The following is a 21,740-nucleotide window of genomic DNA, read 5'->3' as shown; positions in this document are numbered from 1 at the left end:
ACTGGAGCTGTAATTCAACAAAAGCTGGAGGGGCCAAGTTTGCTCTCTCCTGAGCTAGATGGACCAATGAGTTGACTCTGAGGTCGTTCACACAATCAGGTGGGTGGGGCGGCAGGCAGGTGGGGGGAAGGCTGGTTGAACTCACCTCCCCGCCCCCCAATGAGCACTTGACAGTTTCTGGGGGTGCAGACTGTGCTCCCAGATTATCTGTGCTGTCTGGCCGCACAGCACAGAGCTCCAGAGTGTTGTCCAGGCCTCCAGATATCCCACAATGCACCACGAGACATGCACGATGCATTGGAGGATTTCCCCAGGAGATGGGACTTCTAGGTGCCCATCTCTGTGTCCTCTGGAGATGAACATAGCCCCAGTGAACACATGATCCCAGAGCCCAGGTTAAGGGCTCGCTAGAGCCATTAACCCCACGAAGATCTGGGTTTAAAAGCTTGGCTAGGCCATGCTAACCATCGGGCCTGATCCTGGTGGTTCTCACGCTCACCCTAACCCAGACTTGGCTTCCCTAGCCTGGGTTAGGGCGCACGTGAGAACAACCTCCCTGTATAAGGAAATGGCTTATGTTCATTAACACAGGTGTTTCTGCTTCTTTATCCAGGTGCTGTCAGCAGATATTAGTTTGGATTGCTAACACTTAGAAACAGAACCGAGATATAAAAAATTTTGTAGAGCCTCCATCATAATTAGCACTTTATGTCAGCACTCACATTCTCCCAAAACAGCACAGTGAATTTAATGGTAGAATCAGCAGAACTGCTTCGTATTGATAGCCCTTTAAAAAGGCATCTGTTCTTATTCTGGTGGCTTGTTGTGGTATTGGTTACCTAGTAAAAGAATTGATATCCAGACAAATATATGGAAGTACCCTGAAGATGTGCAAAAATGTCAATAAGAAAGAGGTAAGGATCTGGGCTATGTACAATATATCTCATTTTTCAAGGACTTTGGACCAACTTTTCTCAATATCTTAGCTTTCTAGACTTATAGAAACTACAGGCTCAAGGTTGCTTCATAGTTTCTGGTATCAATTCTGTCAGGGAATCAAACTTGTAGCCGTGTTTACAGACATTTGTACATACATGATGTCTGAAGAGGTCTTATATCTCTAGGACAGGGGTTCTCAACCTTGGGTCCCCAGATGTTGTCAGACTAAAATTCCCATCATCTAGGGATGATGGGAGTTGTAGTTCAACAACAGAGGAGAGGAGAGCTGGTCTTGTTGTAGCAAGCATGACTTGTTCCCATAGCTAAGTAGGGTCTGCCCTGGTTGCATATGAATGGGAGACTTGATGTGTGAGCACTGCAAGATATTCCCCTCAGGGGATGAAGCCGCTCTGGGAAGAGCAGAAGGTTTCAAGTTCCCTCCCTGGCCCCTCCAAGATAGGGCTGAGAGATATTCCTGCCTGCAACCTTGGAGAAGGTGCTGCCAGTCTGTGAAGACAATACTGAGCTAGATAGACCAACGGTCTGACTCAGGATATGGCAGTTTCCTATGTTCCTATGTAACATCTGGGGACCCACGGTTGAGAACCCCTGCTCTAAGACTTTTGTGTGAACTTGACTTCCAACCATTGATCCATCCAGCCCAGTATTGCCTGCTCTAAGTGGAAGCAGCTCTGCAAGGATTCAGCAGAGGTATATTCTCCTAGCCCTCTTGCCTAAAATTCTTTAACCCTCTCTGAAATTCTTCAACTGGCCTGGTCCAGGCTTGAGCTCAGCCGAATTGGGTCAAGTTCAGCCATCGAGCTTGCCAAGCTGGCTCATGGGCTGGCTCGGGGGATATACTTGTAAAGGGGAATCTGGCTAGGATTTCCCTGTACAAGTCAAGGGGGATTCCCTAGACTTAGAAGGGGGGTGGTGAAAGGGGAATATGTACCTTTTGTGGAGGTGGCAGTGGTGACATCAGAGGTGGCGGTGGGGGCTACTCCAACCCTCCAGCCTCCAAAATGACAGGCCAGGCAGGCCAGGTCTGTCATTTGGAAGGCCGGTGGAAAGGTTGGAGGAACCCCCACCGCCTGCTGTCCCTAGTAAATATTCCCCTTTTGCCAACCTCCCCTTCTTAGTCTAGGAAATCCCTCTTTACTTGTAAAGAGGAATCCCTAGCCAGTTTCCCCTTTACAAGAATACCCCCTGAGCTGGTCCACGAGCCGGTTCTTCGAACTGGGGGGGCGGCCCAGTTCGAACTTGGACCTCCCAAACCGGGCCAGCTCTATGCAAGTCGGCTCGCACATCGCCACCCTGCTTCCCCTTGGCCAGGACTTGTTTCAGTGGCATGCTGGCTCTGCCTGGTGAGCAAGCAGAGGGCAATGATATATTGCAGAATTCAAGATGAGAATTTGTGAGGGGAGATATTATAGTATGGACCTGTTTCCTTCTTATCATTTCAGAGACCTTCTTCGCATTCTCTAACATGAATTTGCCGGAGCTCTTGAAGAGAGATTGAGCGATACATGTAACACATGCAGCTCTTCCCATCACTGCTGTCTCTGCAGTACTTGCTGAAGTTTTCCCTGTCAGGGAAAAAACATGTTGTGACTCTATGGGGATGTGAAATGCAGGGATGAGCCATAGTTCAGTGGTAGAGCATATGCTTTGCATGGTCTCAGGTTCAATCCCTGGTATCTCCAGTCAGGTAGGAGGTGATAAGAAAGACCTCTTCCTGAGACCCTAGAGAGCTCCTTTTCGTTCGAGTATGCAGTATTGTGCTCTGAATTCAGCTTCATATGAAATATTACAGCGGTAGGGCAGCAGGAGTCTGTACCTTCTCAAGAAGCTTCCCCACCTAAGAGGAAGAGAAAAATGTAGCAAATGATAGCATGGTGTCAGGTCTATGGCAAGCTTACTTAAGCATGAAATCCAAGTGGAATATTTATGAGCTGATTTAAATACTAATGAGCCCCTAGCCAGAATGAGAGCTGAGAAGTAGTTATTTCACTCCCAGCTAAACACCATGGAAACCTCAGAAAGAGAAAACAACAGAAGCTTTTTAGAAAGCAAAAGGGGACAAATATCGTTTCGTCCTACGTGGCTACAAAACAACCTAATACTGGAGTCTCTTGGATGTTCCCTGTTGCTAGGGCTGGTGACCAGATGCAAAGGAGGGCATGGCTCCTATAACCGTGCCAAAGAGAGAAGATGACGTGTTGTATTTGCATGTTGAGCTTCTCATGCAGGGGTGAGAAAAGTGGCACCTGCTTAAATGCCTTCTTCTGCACACCTAGCTGGCCAACCTGTTTTTGGACTGCTGTGCCATCATCCCCAGCAACAATAAATTGCCTTCCTTTGCATCTCCTCATCCTATTGCTAAGACCAACAACAAGAAGTCACTGGAGCCCAACTGCCTGGATACGTACATTAAAAGCAGCCTCAGATAAACCAAAGATGTGTGCTCTGGGGTACATAAAGGGATCTTCTGTCCTGTAAAGTCATAGATTTTGCGACCACCCTCTAGCTTTTGGTCAATCCAAATCCACCTTAACCAGACAAGAGTTCCTGTGGTCAGACAGAATTAGGAATGAATGTGCATTGTACAGTCCTATTCACACAATGATCCCAAAGCAGGACGTGCCTTTCCTCCAGGCATTTTTAAGTACTGCATGATAGAGGACTCCCAGCCTTGCAGAATGATTCCACAACCTCACACACTATCTGTACTTTGTCTTAAAGCAAGTCCATTCCTCTTAGTGAGCACCTCTGGAACCTTCTTAATAACCCATCCAGGCTCTTATTGAGTGTATTTAGACGTTAGCTCGTTCTTATAGCTCCTGTCCTTAAACAATTGCTTAGGTAAACATGTTCTCACAATTAAATGACCTGAGGGCACTGTGCTTACTGTTAATTTTCCCTAGGCAATCTACCTAGATTCACGACGTTCAGAATGCATTTTCTTATTTGGGCCAATATATCCCCGGAGTGCTTTATCATAATATGTGCATCATGTAACTATCCGAGCCAATTGCCTGCATCTGCCCAGAGCTCCGGCCATTGTAACCCTTGGCAATAACACCGACAAATGCTTTACGGTCTTCACACTTTTCTCCTAATATGCAGTAGCTGAGTTCTAAAAAGAAAGATGCTGGTGAAACACATTTACTGAGCTAGTCTTACATGTACTGGGAGTGGATGTAGTTATTCAGTGAAGAGGGGGAAATTAACTGGACATGCTCAGAGGCATTCTTGAACATAACAACACTGCTGGATCACAGCAAAGGTCTGTGTAGTCCAGCATCCTGTCTCTTAGAGTGGCCGCCAACCTACTTCTGGGAAACCCAAAAGAGGGGGTCTTCTTGCTTTATCACTGGGTCACATGTTCCACAGCTGAACCCAGAAAGTAAGTTACAAAGCTGAGCTTTTTCTCCAGATATGCCCTGCAAAGCAGTCGCCCTGGAAGCAAAGTGTGTTGAAAACAAAAGATAAAACTCACCACCAAAGTTTGAACCTTTCGGCACTATCTGTGCTGTTCTGCATGAAGCGTCTTAGCATGGTAGAATGGCCCTGTTCCAAATACTGTGGAACTGCACGGTCCCACCATACCTGGACTTTGAAGAAAGGTGCAGGAAGAAAAAAGTTGGGCATGGAGTGTCATGCAGTTCGGAACATAGAAAGCTGTTTTATACCAAGTCAAGCCATTGGTCCATCCAGTTCAGTATTGTATACCCGACTAGCAGCAGCTTCTCCAAGGTTGCAGGCAGGCAGGAGTCTCTCTCAGCCCTATCTGGAGATGCCAGAGAGGGAACCCAGAGCCTTCTGCATGCAAGTATGCAGATGTTCTTCCCAGAGTAGTCTCATCCTAAGAGGAATATTTTACAGTGTTCACATCTAATCTCCCATTCAAATGCAAACCAGGGTGGGCCCTTCTTAGCACAGAGAACAATTCATGCATGCTACCACAAGACACATCTGCTACCCCATAAATACAGTCACTTGTGGATGACAAGGTAGTCAGCAAAAGGATATGGTTGTAAACATCTGCAGTTTCCATCTCAAATTGTGGATGCTAGAAATGGCTATTTTCACTTCTTGCCTGCCATCCTGGGCCACAATTTAGCACAATGTTAGGGCCAAGAGCATATTACACAGGAGTTCAGCAAATGAAATGGTTCTCTTTTTACTGAAATGCTGGCTGGAGGGGCGGGCAGCGGTGGGGGCTTGATGATTGAGAAGCAGCACTGCAGACATGGACTCTGGCAGGAGAATGGAAGAAGGGGCTAGAGCCCTTCCTCAGACTGGTTCTGGGCAGAGGCGCTCTTACCCCTGGACTAGGGATGTGCACAGAACCAGTTTGGAGGCCCTTTATGGGCCTCCGAACTGGTCTGAATGACCGATGGTTCTGGCAGTTCGAAGGTGACTTTAAGAGCAGGGGAGGGTGCACTTACCTCAACCTCTGCTTTCCCTCTGACCATGCTCCATTTGCAAAGGGTCCGTCGGGGCGGCAGCATATCTCCTTGCTGCCCCATTGTCTCGTTGAACCCTACATCAGTGGAAGTACCCAATGCACCTGTGCTGCCCCACGTCGGGCACAGGTGCATCAGGTGCTTCCACTGACGTAGGATCCAATGGGGCGGCAGGGAAGTACGCTGCCGCCCTGACGGACCCTTTGCAAATGGAATGCCGGTGGGGGGGAAGTGGAGGGAGGGGTAAGTGCACCCCCCCATCTTTAAAGTCAACTCCCCCCACCTTCGAACTTCCCCTGCCCGGTTCTGTGCACATCCCTACCCTGGATTTCTGGGCCAAAGCCAGGGCCTCCAGATCCCTTGGTGGGGGGCCAAATCCTCTTTCGTCTGTCCCAGGTGGTGTGGTAGCCCAGCCGAGCATGATGATGCTTAATTTGCGGGGGTGGGGATGGGGAATCCAAAGGCCTTTTGGTCCAGGCTTCAAAATTACCTAGGTACACCTCTGGTTTTGGGGGTGGGGCCATAGACAGAACTGGGGGGGCAGGCAGGGCACGTGCCCTAGACACCACTGAGGAGGGGGCGCCACACCAGTTTCTTCCACCCCCACCCCATTGCCCACCTGCCCAGCCTCAGGGCCCCTCAGCCACTTGTCTTCAGCTCCGGCCTAGGATCCGCGAGGCCTGCAAACTGCAGAGCTCTTCTCTCCCCACCTCTCAGCTGATCAGTGGGTGGGCAGGGCTTCCAGAGAGGCCTCTGAGTAGGCCTCCCTGAAGCCTGAACTCGGCAGGCCTCAAGGGAGGCAGGAAGCCAGGAAGGAGGCTGGCAGAGTTCCCTGCAGCAGACCCTCTGCCCAGACCATCCAGTACAGCCTTTGCCAGATAGACTGTGAATTCCTTTTTGTGGTTACGCCCCCCCCCCCACAATATAAGGATCTGCTTGCCATAGGGCTTTGATATGGGGGTGGGGCGAGACTAAGAAGTCTCTGAATATTTAATTTAAAACAGACTGAAAAATGTGCTGGCTTTTTAAAAAAAAAAATCAAAAAAGGCCTATAAGTGGCTTGTTTCATGTCAGAAAATTACAAACACTTCTGGAACAAATATTTATTTATTCATTCATTCATTCATTCATTCATTCATAAATGCACGTATGTTCAAGTTGTTTCGCAACCCAGAAGGTCTGAGTGAGAACTGTGAAGCATGTGTTGTGCTTTTATTTTATTTTTCTTGTGTGTGAACAGCTCTCCAATAACTTTCAGGGACTTCAGGGTAAATCTGGCCAACATGTCAATGCAGCACCTCCATTTCAGAGGAGATGTGTGTTAAAGGGCTTAAAGGGTAAAAAGCCTCGTGTGAAAAACCTCCTGGAATCAAACTTTACTGAATTTGCTCAGAATTCTGAGAAAACAAACATAGGCTCACCCTGCATGGCTGAAAGTCTCCTTTGCTAATCTGCAGTGAGGGGGCCATTTTAATAATTAGCGTTGCTAGTGTGTTCTAGGCATTAAAAGTAGCACAAATATATAGTACTCAATGTATATCACTGTATACTGTGAAGTGTGCATGTGTGTATTCAGTGAAATGTATTTCCAGGCAGCATACTTATTTTGAAATATCAGACTTAAATCCTTGGGGGCCTGGGGTGTGTGGAGGCCCTGGACTTTGAGGGGCTGGGGGCCCATTTTAAAATCTCATCTTGGCCCATTCCAACCTTGCTATGCCCCTGGCGGTCACTACACATGGGTTTCTGCACAACACCTGCACAGAAGAAACTTCCATGTAGAAAATGTGTCTCTTATAAATTGACCCTGAATTTTCCATCCATGACTGGGATATTTGAGAGTTAGAGTCAATAATAAAAGAACAGCACACTGCTTGTGACAGGAAGGGGCAAATTACAATGATTTCTTAGTCTGGCAGGGGCTGGTTTTGGCCCTGGCAGAACTTGGCTGTCTGCTCCTGTTGCAAATGCCTGTCTAGTGTGATAAACTAATGTATCCTCCTCCCTCTTGGTGTCAAAGTAATGAGCCAACAGTCATCATAAGACAAAGGCTGGCAGGATTCATTCACTGGTTTATAGACCACAACCACCACCACCTTCTTCTTCTTCCCCTATTTTGCTAGTGGCTATTTGGGCAGGTGATCCTCTAGGACAAAGTCATGTTTTTAAAAAAGAATGAGATGAGACAGAGAAAATGACGCTTGGAATCCTCACATAACTCCTGACTGTTGTTCTAAGTCTTTAACAGAGCTGGCTCATGTTTTCAGATTTTGATCAACAACCATGTCTAGATGGTACAGTGTTCCTTTTAACAGGGATTTCCAGATATTGTTGACTACAAGTCCCATCATTCCTGTTTGGACAGGGGCGCAATTTCAGTGCTTGCCCTAGGCGCTATTTTCCCTAGTTACGCCTCTGGGTGGGGCTGAGTTCCTTCTCAAGGATGATCAGGCAACCCCCACCCCCCAAAAAAACCACATTTGTAGTCAAGGCCGATTTCCCAGGTTTTTATTGTACTACTCTTTAATGGACAAAGAGCATGTGCTTTGCCAATGACCGGCTATTACCATCTCGGCTGTATTTTAAAAATAATTACTACTAATTCTTTGTGTTTACCTGAAATAGAGCTTTAAATTATTCTGAAATAATAGGCAATGGATTTTCCGATGTTTCTAGCTGCAAATGCAGCCCAGTTTTGCTGAGACACTGCTAAAGTGAAAGCTACCAGTTCTTTACACACACTGAGAGAGAGAGAGAGAGAGTAATAGGACAAGGTATGCTGTGCTATAAAATCTGTTCTGCCTCTAAAAAGTGCATATAATTATACAGATTTCATCGACCGGAAGGAGAATAAGAGGAGGTGTGAGCAGAAGAAAGCTTTTGCAGCAACAAATTTTGTCAGTAGCAGGCAGGCACTGGGGAGAAGCAGGGCCAGCCCTAGAGATTTCAGCGCCTTAGGCAAAGTATGGTTTTGGTTCCCGCCCCCACCCCACAGTCAGTTAAAATTATATTTTGTAACAATCAGAATACAATTTTAACTGAATTTTGGGGAGGAACAGCCAATGTCATACTTACATTGTTGGAAGTTAAAGGACTTTGCGCTGTCTCTTGTCTCAGACAGTGGAGGACAGACTAGTAAGTCAGAGGGCTAGAGGGTCAAGACATTGGTCATCCCTTCTCCACTGCTCTGACACTATCCCTTTGAAATGTAGATTGCTAATCTCAGGGACTAACTTCCTCTCTCTCTCTCTTCCCTACCTGCCCTTCTACCTTGCAACATGGCAAGCCTCTCTCCCTGTACCATGTGTGCAGAGAAGATGCCAAATCCATCTGCATCCAGCTAGATAGATAGATTAGAGATCCTAACTCCTCACTTTCCTATCTAGAATGGAGTTCCTTAATAAATGCCTTATATATTGATTTGAAACTATGAATTGGCTCCAAGTTACTTTACTCTCAGCATACACGCATGCCTAACTAAATCCGCTGTGTTGTGCCTCTGTGCACTCTGCTATAATGAGAAAGGGATTCTCTCACCACAGAGAATTTCCAACATACATAAGAACAGCCTACTGGATCAGGCTCAAGGCCTATCTAGCCCAGCATCCTGTTTCACACAGTGGCTCATCAGATGCCTCTGGGAAGCCCACAGGCAAGAGGTGAGGCCAAGCCCTCTCTCCTGCTGTTACTTCCCTCAACTAGTATTCAGAGGCATCCTGCCTTTGAGACTGGAGGTGGCCTGTAGCCCTCAGACTAGTAGGGGACTAATATTTGGCGACTGGCACAGGAGGAGTAAAAAGGAAACCAGATTATACCTTTAGAAATTCATAGGTCCGCCACTGCCTGTTGTAACAATTTGGGGTATCAAGATTCCCTCTTCCCAAAAGGGGGAAAGAGTATTTAGAAGTCTAGTTACTTTGTCTTTTGCTTGGTTGAATTCATCTCTCTAGAACTCAAGAAAACACATAGACAGATGATAAAAAATTGATAGTTGTTTATTCTCACCCAAATCTTGGCAGATCTTAAAAAGCAGCAATGCAATACAATTTCTGGGTTCAGGCAGCATGTTCTAAACATCAATCAGAGATTTAGATGTTTTTGTCAAAAGTTATCTGTCTGGTAGTTGTTTCCCCCCACCCAACCATACCTTCTCTTCTTCCTGTCTCCTCTGTGGTTGCCCTTGTTGTCTCTCTGTGTCACTACCTCCTCTCTTATATCCTGTCTTGGAGTCGCCCCTTCAGTTTTGTCCCCTTATTTGTCTTATATTTGATTGGCCAGAAGAATTCAGACCACTCTTTAACCTATCTTCCAATTTGTCACCCATCTTTGACCTATAAAGGTGGTCAGTCTTTAGAGACCTTTGGTTTTACATAGAATTTGCGTAATCAGTACCTGCAAAAATTGTATCTAGGTGTTTTTAATGAAACTACCTATTACAAAAATGCCTCATGCAGGGACTTCTTCTATGGTTTATGCTCATCCTGTCCCTATACCACAGCCTTTCGATTCCCTTGATGTATAGTTTTACCCCAACCGGGAAGGTTGCCAAGACGTATCTTGGCATGCTTTCACCATTTGACATTTGGAAACTTGCTTAGAAAATAGATTATATTAGAGGTAGCTTGGAGAGTATACTCAATTCATAGGCCCAAAAGGCCTAGTTTTCCCTAAAACTATTGTCAAGCAGACTGCTCAGCCTGGCAAGTGGTGGATTAACGGAGAGACAAAGTAGGCACTCGCCTATGGCGGCAAAATTTGAGGAGCAGCAAATTTTGCCCCTCAAATTTTGCTGCCCCTCTCTGTGAGCAGCGGTGGCTGCAGCAGCAAGGATGGAGTAGAAGAGGAGAAAGCTCCCCTGCCCCTGCTGTACCATATTTTTTTTTAAAGGCAACCCTCTTTTGTTTAAGGTAAAAGGGTGGCAAAAGCCTTTTTGCCTATGGGCAGCAAAAATGTTAATCCGTCCCTGAGCCTGTCCATAGAAAAATGCCCTTCCTGTCCCCTTACACTGTCCCCTTGTGCTGCTGCTCAGTTCTGCACGGAGTTTGCACTTGCCACACACCATGCGCCTGCCACTCATGCACACGTGTGGCAGCAATTTGAGAGGTCAGCCCTGCCAAGCTTTTTGGTCAAGCTCAATGGTCACCATGCATGTGCATCAGCTAGGTGAGTGGCAGGGCATGAGGCAGGGCAGAGTCCGCGTGGAGCTGGGCAATACAGTGGGGGGAGCACCTAAGTACCTAGCGGACAGACCAGCCCTGAGAGAGGGAATGGTCAAGTGCTTCACGCATTGCAGCAAAGAGATAGCCCTGTATTTCCCCCAAGGCTCAGCTGGGTTTTTCCATGTTGTTTGAAAAGCGAATGTCTGAAAATGTAGTAAACTTGCCTCAGGGAGCTGCAAACTGGCTGAGGGTTTCCAGACATGCAAATACCCTTTACAAATTACCAAGAAGATGTAGTAGAGACATAGAAATATAGGAAGCTGCCATATACTGAGTCAGACCATTGGTCTTTCTAGCTCAGTATTATTTTCACAGACTGGCAGCGGCCTATCTTGGAGAAGCCAGGGAGGGAACTTGGAGCCTTCTGCTCTTCCCAGAGAGGCTCCATCCCCTAAGGGGAACATCTTACAGTGCTCACACATCAAGTCTCCCTTTCATATGCAGCCAGGGCAGACCCTGCTTAGCTAAGGGGACAAGTCATGCTTGCTACCACAAGGCCAGCTCTCCTCTCCTAAAATACTGAGTCAGACCATTGGTCTATCTAGCTCAGTATTGTCTTCACAGACTGGCAGAGGCTTCTCCAAGGCTGCAAGCAGGAATCACTCTGAGTCCTATCTTGGAGAAGCCAGGGAGGGAACTTTGAACCTAGATGCTCTTCCCACAGCAGTTCCATCCCCCGAGGGATGCATGGCATCATCTTTTGTTGTAACATGTGAAGCAGCACTAAAGGGCACTGGGGAATGAGCTGGAATGGGGAGACCACAACTGATTGGATTAGGCAAGGATTTGCTCCTCTGTATTGTGAGCACCATTACATTTCATGCAGCAATTGTGTTTGCTGCAGCTACGCCAGAGTTTCCTGCAACAAATCAGGAGGTATGGTGGGTTCTTAAGTACACAGAAGACATACATTGGAAAGCCAGTGTGTTGTAGTGGTTAGAGTGTCACATACAAATACAGCGTGGTGAGCCAGTGTGGTGTAGTGGTTAGAGTGCCGGACTAGGACTGGGGAGACCCGAGTTCAAATCCCCATTCAGCCATGATACTAGCTGGGTGACTCTGGGCCAGTCACTTTTCTCTCAGCCTAACCTACTTCACAGGGTTGTTGTGAGGAGAAACCTAAGTATGTAGTACACTGCTCCGGGCTCCTTGGAGGAAAAACTGGATATAAAATGTAATAAAAATAAAAATAAAATGTAAAAAATAAATCAGGAAAACCCAGGATCAAATCCACACCCAACCATACTGCTCATGGGCCAAACTGCAGGAGGGATTTTAACACTTTGCTCCCACTGCTGTGCCAATGTGTTATGTGGGAATGGGGTGTTCCCACTATGGGATCTTTCCAAAAAGAAGAAATCACTGGACAACCTGTTTAAGTTTGACACTTTGCACGTGACTTTTATTAAGTACAGCAGTCAATACATAATCCATATTGTTCATACAGATTCAGTATAGCTGTCTCTGCAAACACCTATTTAGGCAAGTAGAATAGCAGCACATACAGGAAAGATCTAAGGCTTTAGTAGCTTCATGAACTCCAACACACACACATCCACACCAAAGATCACTTACAAGCTAATCCGTTACTTGGCCAAAGTCCCAGAATCAGCTGGCACCATCGTAGTGGAACTCAAGAAGCTCTAATGTGCACAAGTCCCCTGGTTCCTTGGAGCTCCTCCGATTTTCTCTCTCAAAAGCAACTTCCTTGCTTTTTTTATAGTCAGATTGTAAGGAGCTGTCTTCCTGGCCCAATCTCTCCTGATCACCCCACTTCTGGATGTTGGGGCAAAAAGACCCACTTACTCAGCAAGCTGGAAATTCCCCCAAGGTCCTATCTGGGTCAGGTCACTCCAGCAAGGTCAGGCTTTGGCTGCCTGTCAGCCTCTGGTGTCAAATCCATATTTCCACTACATCAGGAGACACCTTCCTGAGTAGATTTGCTTGTGACACCTGGTTGTCCCGTTAGCTGCTAAGTCCCTAACTATCCATTCCTTACACACACATCCAAGAGCTGCTTTGGTTAAACATTGTTTTAAAATTGACCCGATACAGAACAAACATTTTTCTGCTTTGACATTTTAATGCTACTTGTGCCAAGTTTAAGCAAACAGTTGATGTGGCATCTGCCTCTCAGCTTAGCAAAAATCATACTGGCCTAGGCTTCTAATTTTTGAAGCCTAGAACAAATATCTTCTCAGCATTTTACTCTTAGCATTACTATTATGAGGGTGCAAATTGGTTAGTCCTACTTCAGCACACAACAAATGGCAGTTTCCCCTCCTGGGGTAAACAGCATCCTTGGGGAGATAACCTGGACCTGGACTGTGGTGGGGCCAAGGGTTAAAAGAAGCCCTTCTCCCACATCATGCTCCTAATCTGGATCGCCTGTCTGCACAGCTACTCTTTAGTCAAGGAAAAGCAAGTACGTCAGGTAAGCCATGACATATTTATAGCGATGCCCAGACAACCTCGAGCCTGTGGTCATCTCTCAGCCTAAACTGCCTCACAGGTAAGGAGAGAAGGTACAGAACGGCACTTTCCAGGCTAGCTGCTCAAGAGCAGAAAGAAGTCTCCATTCAGGCAAGTCACAATGAAAACATAAACAGCAGGGGGAGCAGCAGTCTCACAGCAACTAACAACCCAAAAAAACAGCAACTTCTTTATGCCGGATGTACGATGTCCTAGCTCTATATGGCAGCGATTAAATTCGAGACAAGGCATTGGCAGTGTGAACGGCACCCTGCTGTCCCCGTAGGGACTGCAGTGTCTCAATGCAGGAAGTGTGGAAGCACACTTCCAAGATCCGACCTGACCCCATTGCAGGGTCTAATCTGGAAAGCGTCGGTGAGTGGAAACAATTATACAACCTTGAGCTTTTTGGAGGAAGGCTGGGATAATTTTTTTAAGGAAGAGCAGCAACCAGTTAGGGCTCCCTGGAATGGGGCCCCAGTTCTTTAGGAACACAGGCTTGCAGCTACCCTAGGCAAAGGACAATATGAGCCCCTGCCCCTATCTGTGGGCTCAGCATTATCAGGCCATACTGCCGAGGCAGAGGCACACAAGCAGTGTTCCCTCTAACAGGGATTCCCAGATGTTGTTGATTACAACTCCCAGAATCCCCAGCTGTGATGACTTTGGCTTGGGGATTATGAGAGTTGTGGTAAACAACATCTGGGAATCCCTGTTAGAGGGAACACTGCACACAAGCACTCTCAGACTATGCCACTAAGCCAGGCACTGGGCATCAGGCTTGTTCCTAACTTGCAACAAGGGGGAAGGAGGGGAAATGAACAGCATGCCCATGTGGGGATGAGGAAGGAAGGGCAATGGCAGTGGGTGGTAGCAGGGAGGCACATGGGGTGATGCCCAGGGTGGCAAGGGCCCATCGCTGGCCACCCCTGCACCTTCCTAATGTCCACGCTGGAGGCCTCACCCTGCCTCGGGAAAGGGCTACCCCAATGCAGGGGAGCAAAAGGAAGCTCAGTAGGGAAGGGCAAAGACCCAGAACAACTGGAGAGGGTTAAACCCCAGAAGAAAGAGGCAGGCGATCTCAGTCACCATGAAGTTTATTGACTCGGGTTGCCGATATTTACCCACAAGGCACAATAAATTGTGCAGCTGACTGGAAACATGCATCCTGATGTGGCTCATCACATAAATCCCATTGCAGATATTAATTAGAATTGAGATTTATTTGTTTAATTACAAGTAATCGAGGGACGGATTGGGATAAAATTACATTGGGGAGTTTGGGGCTTATGGAAGAAGCAGTATCTGTCTGGGCAGGGTGCAGTCGCTTGATTGTACTCATACTCCACAATGAAGCAGAGCAGCACCCAAAATGAATGGCAAAAGAAAACCATGGCAGCCTCAGGTCCCTTTACTGGCTCTGCAAAGGCAAGGTCAGGGGTCATTCTGTTTGCTTCACTGCCAGAACATCAACCTTCTGCCACCTAAAGAGGCCACTACTAAAACAAACAGAATGAGAGAGAGGGGTCCTTGCCTGCTAAAGTCCTTCAGTACTGCTGAGGCATGGCGTTTCTGCAATCAGTCAGAAGTGGGATTAAACCAATGCTTCCACACAGCAGAACACTGCATTATTCTCAGAGGTACTCTTACCCCTGAACGTCTGGACCGAAGTCCAGGGCCTCTTTAGTTCCGGGTGGTGTGGTCACCTGGCGAAGCATGATGATGCTTAATTTGCAAGGGAGGAGGGGCCCTCCAAAGGCTTTTAGGTCCAGGCTCCAAAATTACCTAGGTATGCCTATGATTATACTCCCCATTGCATTCTCACAATGTACCTCCCCATTTGCACTACTGATCTAGGCTTGCTGCTTTGTAGCAAAAATCTAAGGCTGCCTTTGCACATAATGGCAAACCACAAATCCAGTGGACCTGCAGTTTTCCTCTATTCCCTCTGTTTACTCCCAGACATTCCCAATCTGCAGTCTGAAACACTGAAAATGGCTGACCAAAGGCTATGTCCAAGGTTGCTGTATGGGCTTCCTCCTTCACATGAAGGACAGCTGCAGCAGCCAATCGTGAAGCTGAGAGGGAGAAGCTTCCTAACTCCAACTCCGGTTGGATACTGCACCCAAATCCAGACAACACAATGCAGCTTTTTGACCGGAGGTTTCAGTGACAAAACTTAAAGATAACCTAGGGTTCCCATTCAGATTTGGGGGCTAAAACCGACCTGCAGTTTGGTGACAAAACCACAGGTTCACATATTTGGATGATCAGATTCTTGAACCTTTGACACAGTGGCCTCTGGTTTCGCTTTTTGCCTGAAGGCAGTCTAAGAATGTTTGCTCAGAAGTCAGTCTGCCTACATACATAGGAACATAGGAAGCTGCCTTATACTTAGCCAGAGCCTTGGTTACATTTTGCTCATTATGGTCCACATTGACCGGCAGGATACACCGGCAGGCATCTTTCCCAGCCCTACCTGGAGATGCCAGGAATTGAACCTGCCCTGGGGTTTTCTGCATGAAAGCAGATGCTATGCCACTGAGCCACAGTGTCAGTGCCACTTACTCCTCTGTCATGGAACACCACACAAGATGAAATCTGAGCTGTAGCAGCCGTACTGGTGTTCAAGAGAAGCACAAAGATGATCCTCGTCTCATCTGTTAAAAGTTACAGCCACCTAGGCATGAAGAAACTGGGCACAGTCATATACCCAAGTAGTACAGGGGAAGTGGGAATGAGCTGACCAGCAACACCTCCACCCCCAACACTGATACTGACACACTCTGGCACTGACACACTCTATAGTCATGATCCCTGCACCCTACAGAGTCAATGCTGAACCCTGAGACAGTTCCTCCCCATGATTCGGAACTCTGGTTGCCTCTGCAGATAAGTGTTCAACCTGGAAAGATGAAGTGATGTGGCTACAGAGGGCATGGATGCCTGCCTCTCTTATGGAGAGGAGAGCTGGTCTTGTGGTAGCAAGCATGACTTGTCCCCATAGCTAAGCAGGGTCTGCCCTGGTTGCATCTGAATGGGAGACTTGATGTGTGAGCACTGCAAGATATTCCCCTCAGGGGATGGAGCTGCTCTGGGAAGAGCATCTGCATGCTTGCATGCAGAAGGTTCCAAGTTCCCTCCCTGGCTTCTCCAAGATAGGGCTGAGAGAGATTCCTGCCTGCAACCTTGGAGAAGTTGCTGCCAGTCTGTGAAGACAATACTGAGCTAGATAGACCAATGGTCTGACTCAGTATATGGCAGTTTCCTATGTTCCTATGTTCCTATGGAGTGTGGCTAGATGCCTGAGTGTGTGTTCCTCTGTCTCTGGCTACACAGAGCCCAGTTTCTGAATGCCTGAACAGGGCTGGAGTGTCTGTTACAGGTTGCTGTCTGTTTGGAGTCTGGACAATGCAAATACCAAAGCCACGCAGAAAGGAGCCTCTTCCAGGAACACTATTGAAGGAGGACAGGCCCTGCCCCCATCACGTTTCAGACCATATGTGATTATTTCTGAAGCATAATTCACTGACTCTACACACCCTGAGTAATACCCCGAGCAGAGTTGACATTTTGCACCCAGGCCCCAAATATGCTCTTTAAGTCTCCAGTTGGAGAGGAAGAAGAGGTTGTTGTAACTCTTCCCTCTCATGCCTTCTGTTGTCCAGTTGTCCGACTCTCCTCACCTGGAGATATGCTCAGCACAGCAGATAGGGGAAAGGGTGGCCAACAGGGAGGAAAAAGAGACAGGAGAAGCCACAACTGCCAGCGGTGCAGAGAGAGAGAAAACCTGAGGAGCAACTCCGCACTTTTTTGTGGGGGGGAGGGGCAGGGGGAGGAAAGACATAAGAACAGCCCTGCTGGATCAGGCCCAAGGCCCATCTAGTCCAGCATCCTGTTTCACACAGTGGCCCACCAGATGCCTCTGGGAAGCCCACGGGCAAGAGCTGAGGGCATGCCCTCTCTCCTACTGCTACTCCCCTGCAACTGGTATTTAGAGGCATCTTGTCTCTGAGGCTGGAGTTGGCCTCAGACTAGTAGCCATACAGAACTCAGACTAGTAGCCATTGATTGACCTGTCCTCCATGACTTTATCTAAACCCCTCTTAAAGCCACCCACAGAGGCGTAACTAGGGAAAACGGCGCCCGGGGCAAGCACTGAAATGGCGCCCCCCCACTGCGCCCCCCCACCGCCCCCCCAACATACTACATTATACTTAGGTTTTTCCTCACAAGCGCCCGCCGCCGCCGCCAAGCCAGGCCACTGACTGGCCGCCAGGTGCCAGCAAAGCAATGGGGGGGGGCGCAGGCGGCGCGGAAGGGACCGCTTGTGGGGAAGGGGGCACCGATGCGCTCCCTTGACTGCTGCAGCGCTGCTGCACTGAGCAGGAAACATTTGTATTAAGAAAAAAACTATTTTTTTTAAAAAAAATTGGTCATGGCGGCGCCCCCCCCACGTGACCAGAAAAGATGGCGCCCGGGGCACATGCCCCCCCTATAGTTACGCCTCTGGCCACCCAGGCTGTTGGCTGTCACCACATCTTGTGGCAGAGAATTCCACAGGTCAATCATCATACGTTGAGTGAAAAAGTACTTCCTTTTGACATTTTGCAGGGGGAGACAGGGGTTATTAAGTTTGGTGGAGAAGAGTCCAGTAAAATGAGGAGAGAACTAAGGAGTTCTTTTAGTGGGAACCCCTGCCTTTCCTCTGCTTCAAGTGGAAATTTAAAGGGCTCCATTGGGATGGGAGATAGCAACTCTAACCCATGCACTAGACATGCATGCCAAAGGCACAAAAAGTCTCACTCTCGCTCTCGCTCTTGCTCTCTCAGGCTCTGTGAGAGAGAATGATTGACCAGTGTTGATAACATTGCTATACTTATAAAGTATTGAGATATGCCACAACCAGTGCTGCTAAAATACCCTGAGGTCGGGGTTCTCAAGCTTAGGCCCCCAGAGGTTGCTGGACTACAATTTGCATCATCTCCAGCCACAATGGCCTTTGGCTGGCAATAATGGGAGCTGTAGTCCAACAACATCTGAGGACCCAGATTTGAGAACCCATGGAAGGAGTGGGTGGGTGGGTTGGTTCTGAGGGGTGGGAGGGGGCACACATTTTAATCTTGAATATAGTATACATTTTGAATCTTGCTTCCACCCCCTCCTGCCATCTGGAACCCTCCTGTTCTCAGATGTGAAAGTGCAGGGCAAGCTGATGTGTCTTCCACATTCCAGTTCTCCAGGAAGAACTGCTGCTATTCTTACGTTCTTTGGGCTTTTGTTTCCATCCAAGCAGAAATTCTTCCATGCTGCACCTTTCAGAAAAAGACAAAGCAAATCTCTGGACCAGAACCACCAGGTAGACCCAGGTTCACATCCACCCTTTGCCATAAAGTTCACTGGGTAGCCTTGAGACGGTCGCTCTCTCTTCAGATGAACTTAACACACAAAGGATGAGGGGAGAGAAAGGGAGACCTGCATAATCTTGAGCCCCTTGACAGGCAGGATAAAAATGTCATACGTGACTGAGCTGACATTTTCATAACAACCACCATGTTTTAAAAACTGTCCAGCTTAGCTGATATAATGATAATACATTTCACATTGTATATTGTTCTTTGCTTGCCAAGGGCTTTGAGAAACTGCAAAGGAAGTGGAAATGGAGCACTCTCTGATTCATACACGATTTGCTCTGCAGGCCAGGTCTTGAAGACACCTGGAGCTCACTCACCCCCTTCTCCCCACACCATTTCTCATGATCAGGGTGTGCGTGGCATATTGTTCCCCAAGCAGCAGGTAGATAGTATACTGATTATGCAACAGAATTGATGATTCAGTTTTGTCTGGGGCTTAAACTGGATGGGAGGATTCCCCCTGTTCCATTCTTTTACAGGTGAAACTCGAAAAATTAGAATATCGTGCAAAAGTTCATTAATTTCAGTAATGCAAATTAAAAGGTGAAACTGATATATGAGATAGACGCATTACATGCAAAGCGAGATAAGTCAAGCCTTAATTTGTTATAATTGTGATAATTTGCATTACTGAAATTAATGAACTTTTGCACGATATTCTAATTTTTCGAGTTTCACCTATTTGTCATTTTTCTTCCATTTTTAGCTGGCTTTCAGTATTCCTGCAGCTCTGCTACACTGTTTTTATTGCATACTGCTTTTTATAGATTGATAGTTGTTGTGAAAACGAAGGGTCAGTCCAGATGTCCCCGTCCCACATGATTATGCAAAGCAGCACAGCGTGCCAGCAGGGGGAATGGGATGTGCATGCTCGTGTGTGATGGGGAAGGACCAGTCAGATATACTATCCAAAATGGCCTTCTGTAAACGGCTTTCAGGGGCTTGGCCTGAAAAGCAGTATACAAGTATCAGAAATTAAAAAAATAGAATAAATGTGCAAAAACTTTAAGGCACTGGCTCCAGTAAAAGATCCTATTTTCCATGGGGAAGGTATCAACTTTGCTAGCTTTAGAGTCTGGGAAATCCATCACTGGACAAGGAGAAAGTCCCACTGAAAATGTTAGAAGGGAGGGGAGGGAATGCAAGCCACAAATGTCTGTTATTTGGGGACACTATACTTAAGCCACTTTGCATTTTGGTCCAGTTATTGGCTTGTTGCTCCAGACTCTTTAGGATGCTGCTTCCTTCTCTAACAATTGCTTGTACTGGCTGTTTGCCACAGAACAAGCTGCCAAGGCAGAATCAATTTCTCGAGCCCTGTTAACAAAATACACTTTCAGACATGGCCACTTCCAAGTCTACATACATACATACTGGTCTGATATGATGATCAACCCATGGAATCTTGCAACATGAGCTAGGGATTTTATAGCTCTGTCAATGAGGCATATGCTCATGTGTTACCAGTTCGCACGTTACATTCACTCACGTAAGCAACCAAAGAGCCAAAGCAGAGCAACCAGCAAGCAACATTAATAGTTGCTTGGTTGACCTGTCCTGCTGATCCTGAGATTGCAGTAAAGAGTCACACAAGACAATCAAACTTCCCACTAGTTTTATTTTTGCACCCAAGAAATGCAGTGATGACTCACTCTTGGAGGTTCACTTGGAGAGGGTTGCCGACTGCAGTTCAAACAGATATCAGAGTTCAGGAGATGAATACTTGAAGGTTATGAATTGTGGAAAGAGGGTTGCCAGGTGAAATAATCTGTGGCTTTGCTAACCATGAAACAGCTCAGAAAGAGCACTCATTGTGCTCTTGGTAAGTCTAGGATATTAAATAAGAAACAGAGACGGAGCTGCTTTATTACCAGATACTTTGCATGGTCTCAGAGATGCTGTTTGTAGCCAGCAGAAGAAACTGCAGGCTGTTGCTAGGTGAGACAGACAGACAGACAGACAGAATTTTAACAGCCAGAAAGATGCATGAGTGAGCAAAAAAGCTAAGGCACCTCAGAGTGAAGAGCTTCTGCTCTCTGGGAATTGCTGTAAACTGTTGCTGACTTTAAGGAGTGTTCAGGTGGTCTGTTTATGTAAATAAAACAAATATTTAAAATATACCTCCAGTGATCTCTCTTTCCCAGAGTCTGCAACCCCTGGAACTTCTCACAGCTCAGAGCTGTGGGGCAATCGGGGCAGCATAACAATATATGCCACACCCTAGGAGTAGTAATGGGCATTTTGTTTCCAGGGCGTTTTTCACACAGCAGGCTTTCCCATGATTTTACTGCGAGGCTTTACTGTGAGTTCGAAGTGTTGGAGCTAGGACCCTGGCAGCATCAGCTCTCAGCTGCAATGTCTCATAGTGACCACTGGGAGTGGGTAGGGTCATGGATGAAAGTGCTGAACTCCTCCCCTCTTTGTTCTTCCAGGGTTAGTCTCCATTTTTGTCTCTCCAGAGATGGCTGTTTGTTTAGTCTCTCTCCCCTTTCAGCCTTAAGCTCAGCTTTCCTATCCTTTTGCAATGTTCTAAATAAATCCTTGTAGTTCTTCAGTACTAGAGAACTGTCTCCAGACCTTTTGCCACCAAACTGTTTTCGCTTTGCTATTTGGGGACTGAACTGCCATTCTTCCCCTACCTGAAGTTGCCCAAAAAAAAACAATGGAAAAATTGAATTTCTTTTATCCTGTATATAAATCAGACTACACTCTAACACACAATGAAAAGCCTGAATAGTGTGTGAAGTGCTTCCTGGTAGCTTGCAGGGACTTTGAGGTAAATCTGGTTAATATGGGAATGCATATCCGCCATTCCGGAGGAGATGCGAGCTAAAAGCCCTGGACAAGATAATGGCTTGTGAAAGACCTTCCAGGGGCTCAGGCTCAGACTCTAGTGTCAGGATGGGAAACAGCTACTTTGGCTATGGTAGGGCTAATTAGGGCTGGACTCTGATATGGTAGTAGGAGAAGTTTGTGGAAGTAGGCTCCCTTCCAGCATGTTCTTCAGAAAGGCAGGACCGGGCTTGCTGCAGAAGAATGATGGGTGCCTCGCAGAAAATGTCCGGCTGATAGCCCAAGAACAAAATGCAAACAGGGAGAAATGACAGCTGCTCCTGTAGCTTTTCCATCATCTCTGCCAATAGCAGCCACAATGCCTGCAGTCCCCCGACTGATGCGTCCCCAGGGACTCTCCATTGCTTGGAAGGCACAATCAAGAAAGATAAAAG

The sequence above is a fragment of the Hemicordylus capensis genome, chromosome 1 (genome assembly GCF_027244095.1).
Source record: "Hemicordylus capensis ecotype Gifberg chromosome 1, rHemCap1.1.pri, whole genome shotgun sequence".
Taxonomy (NCBI): Eukaryota; Metazoa; Chordata; class Lepidosauria; order Squamata; family Cordylidae; genus Hemicordylus; species Hemicordylus capensis.
The sequence above is the reverse complement of the archived record's forward strand: the minus strand, read 5'-3'. Positions refer to the sequence as shown.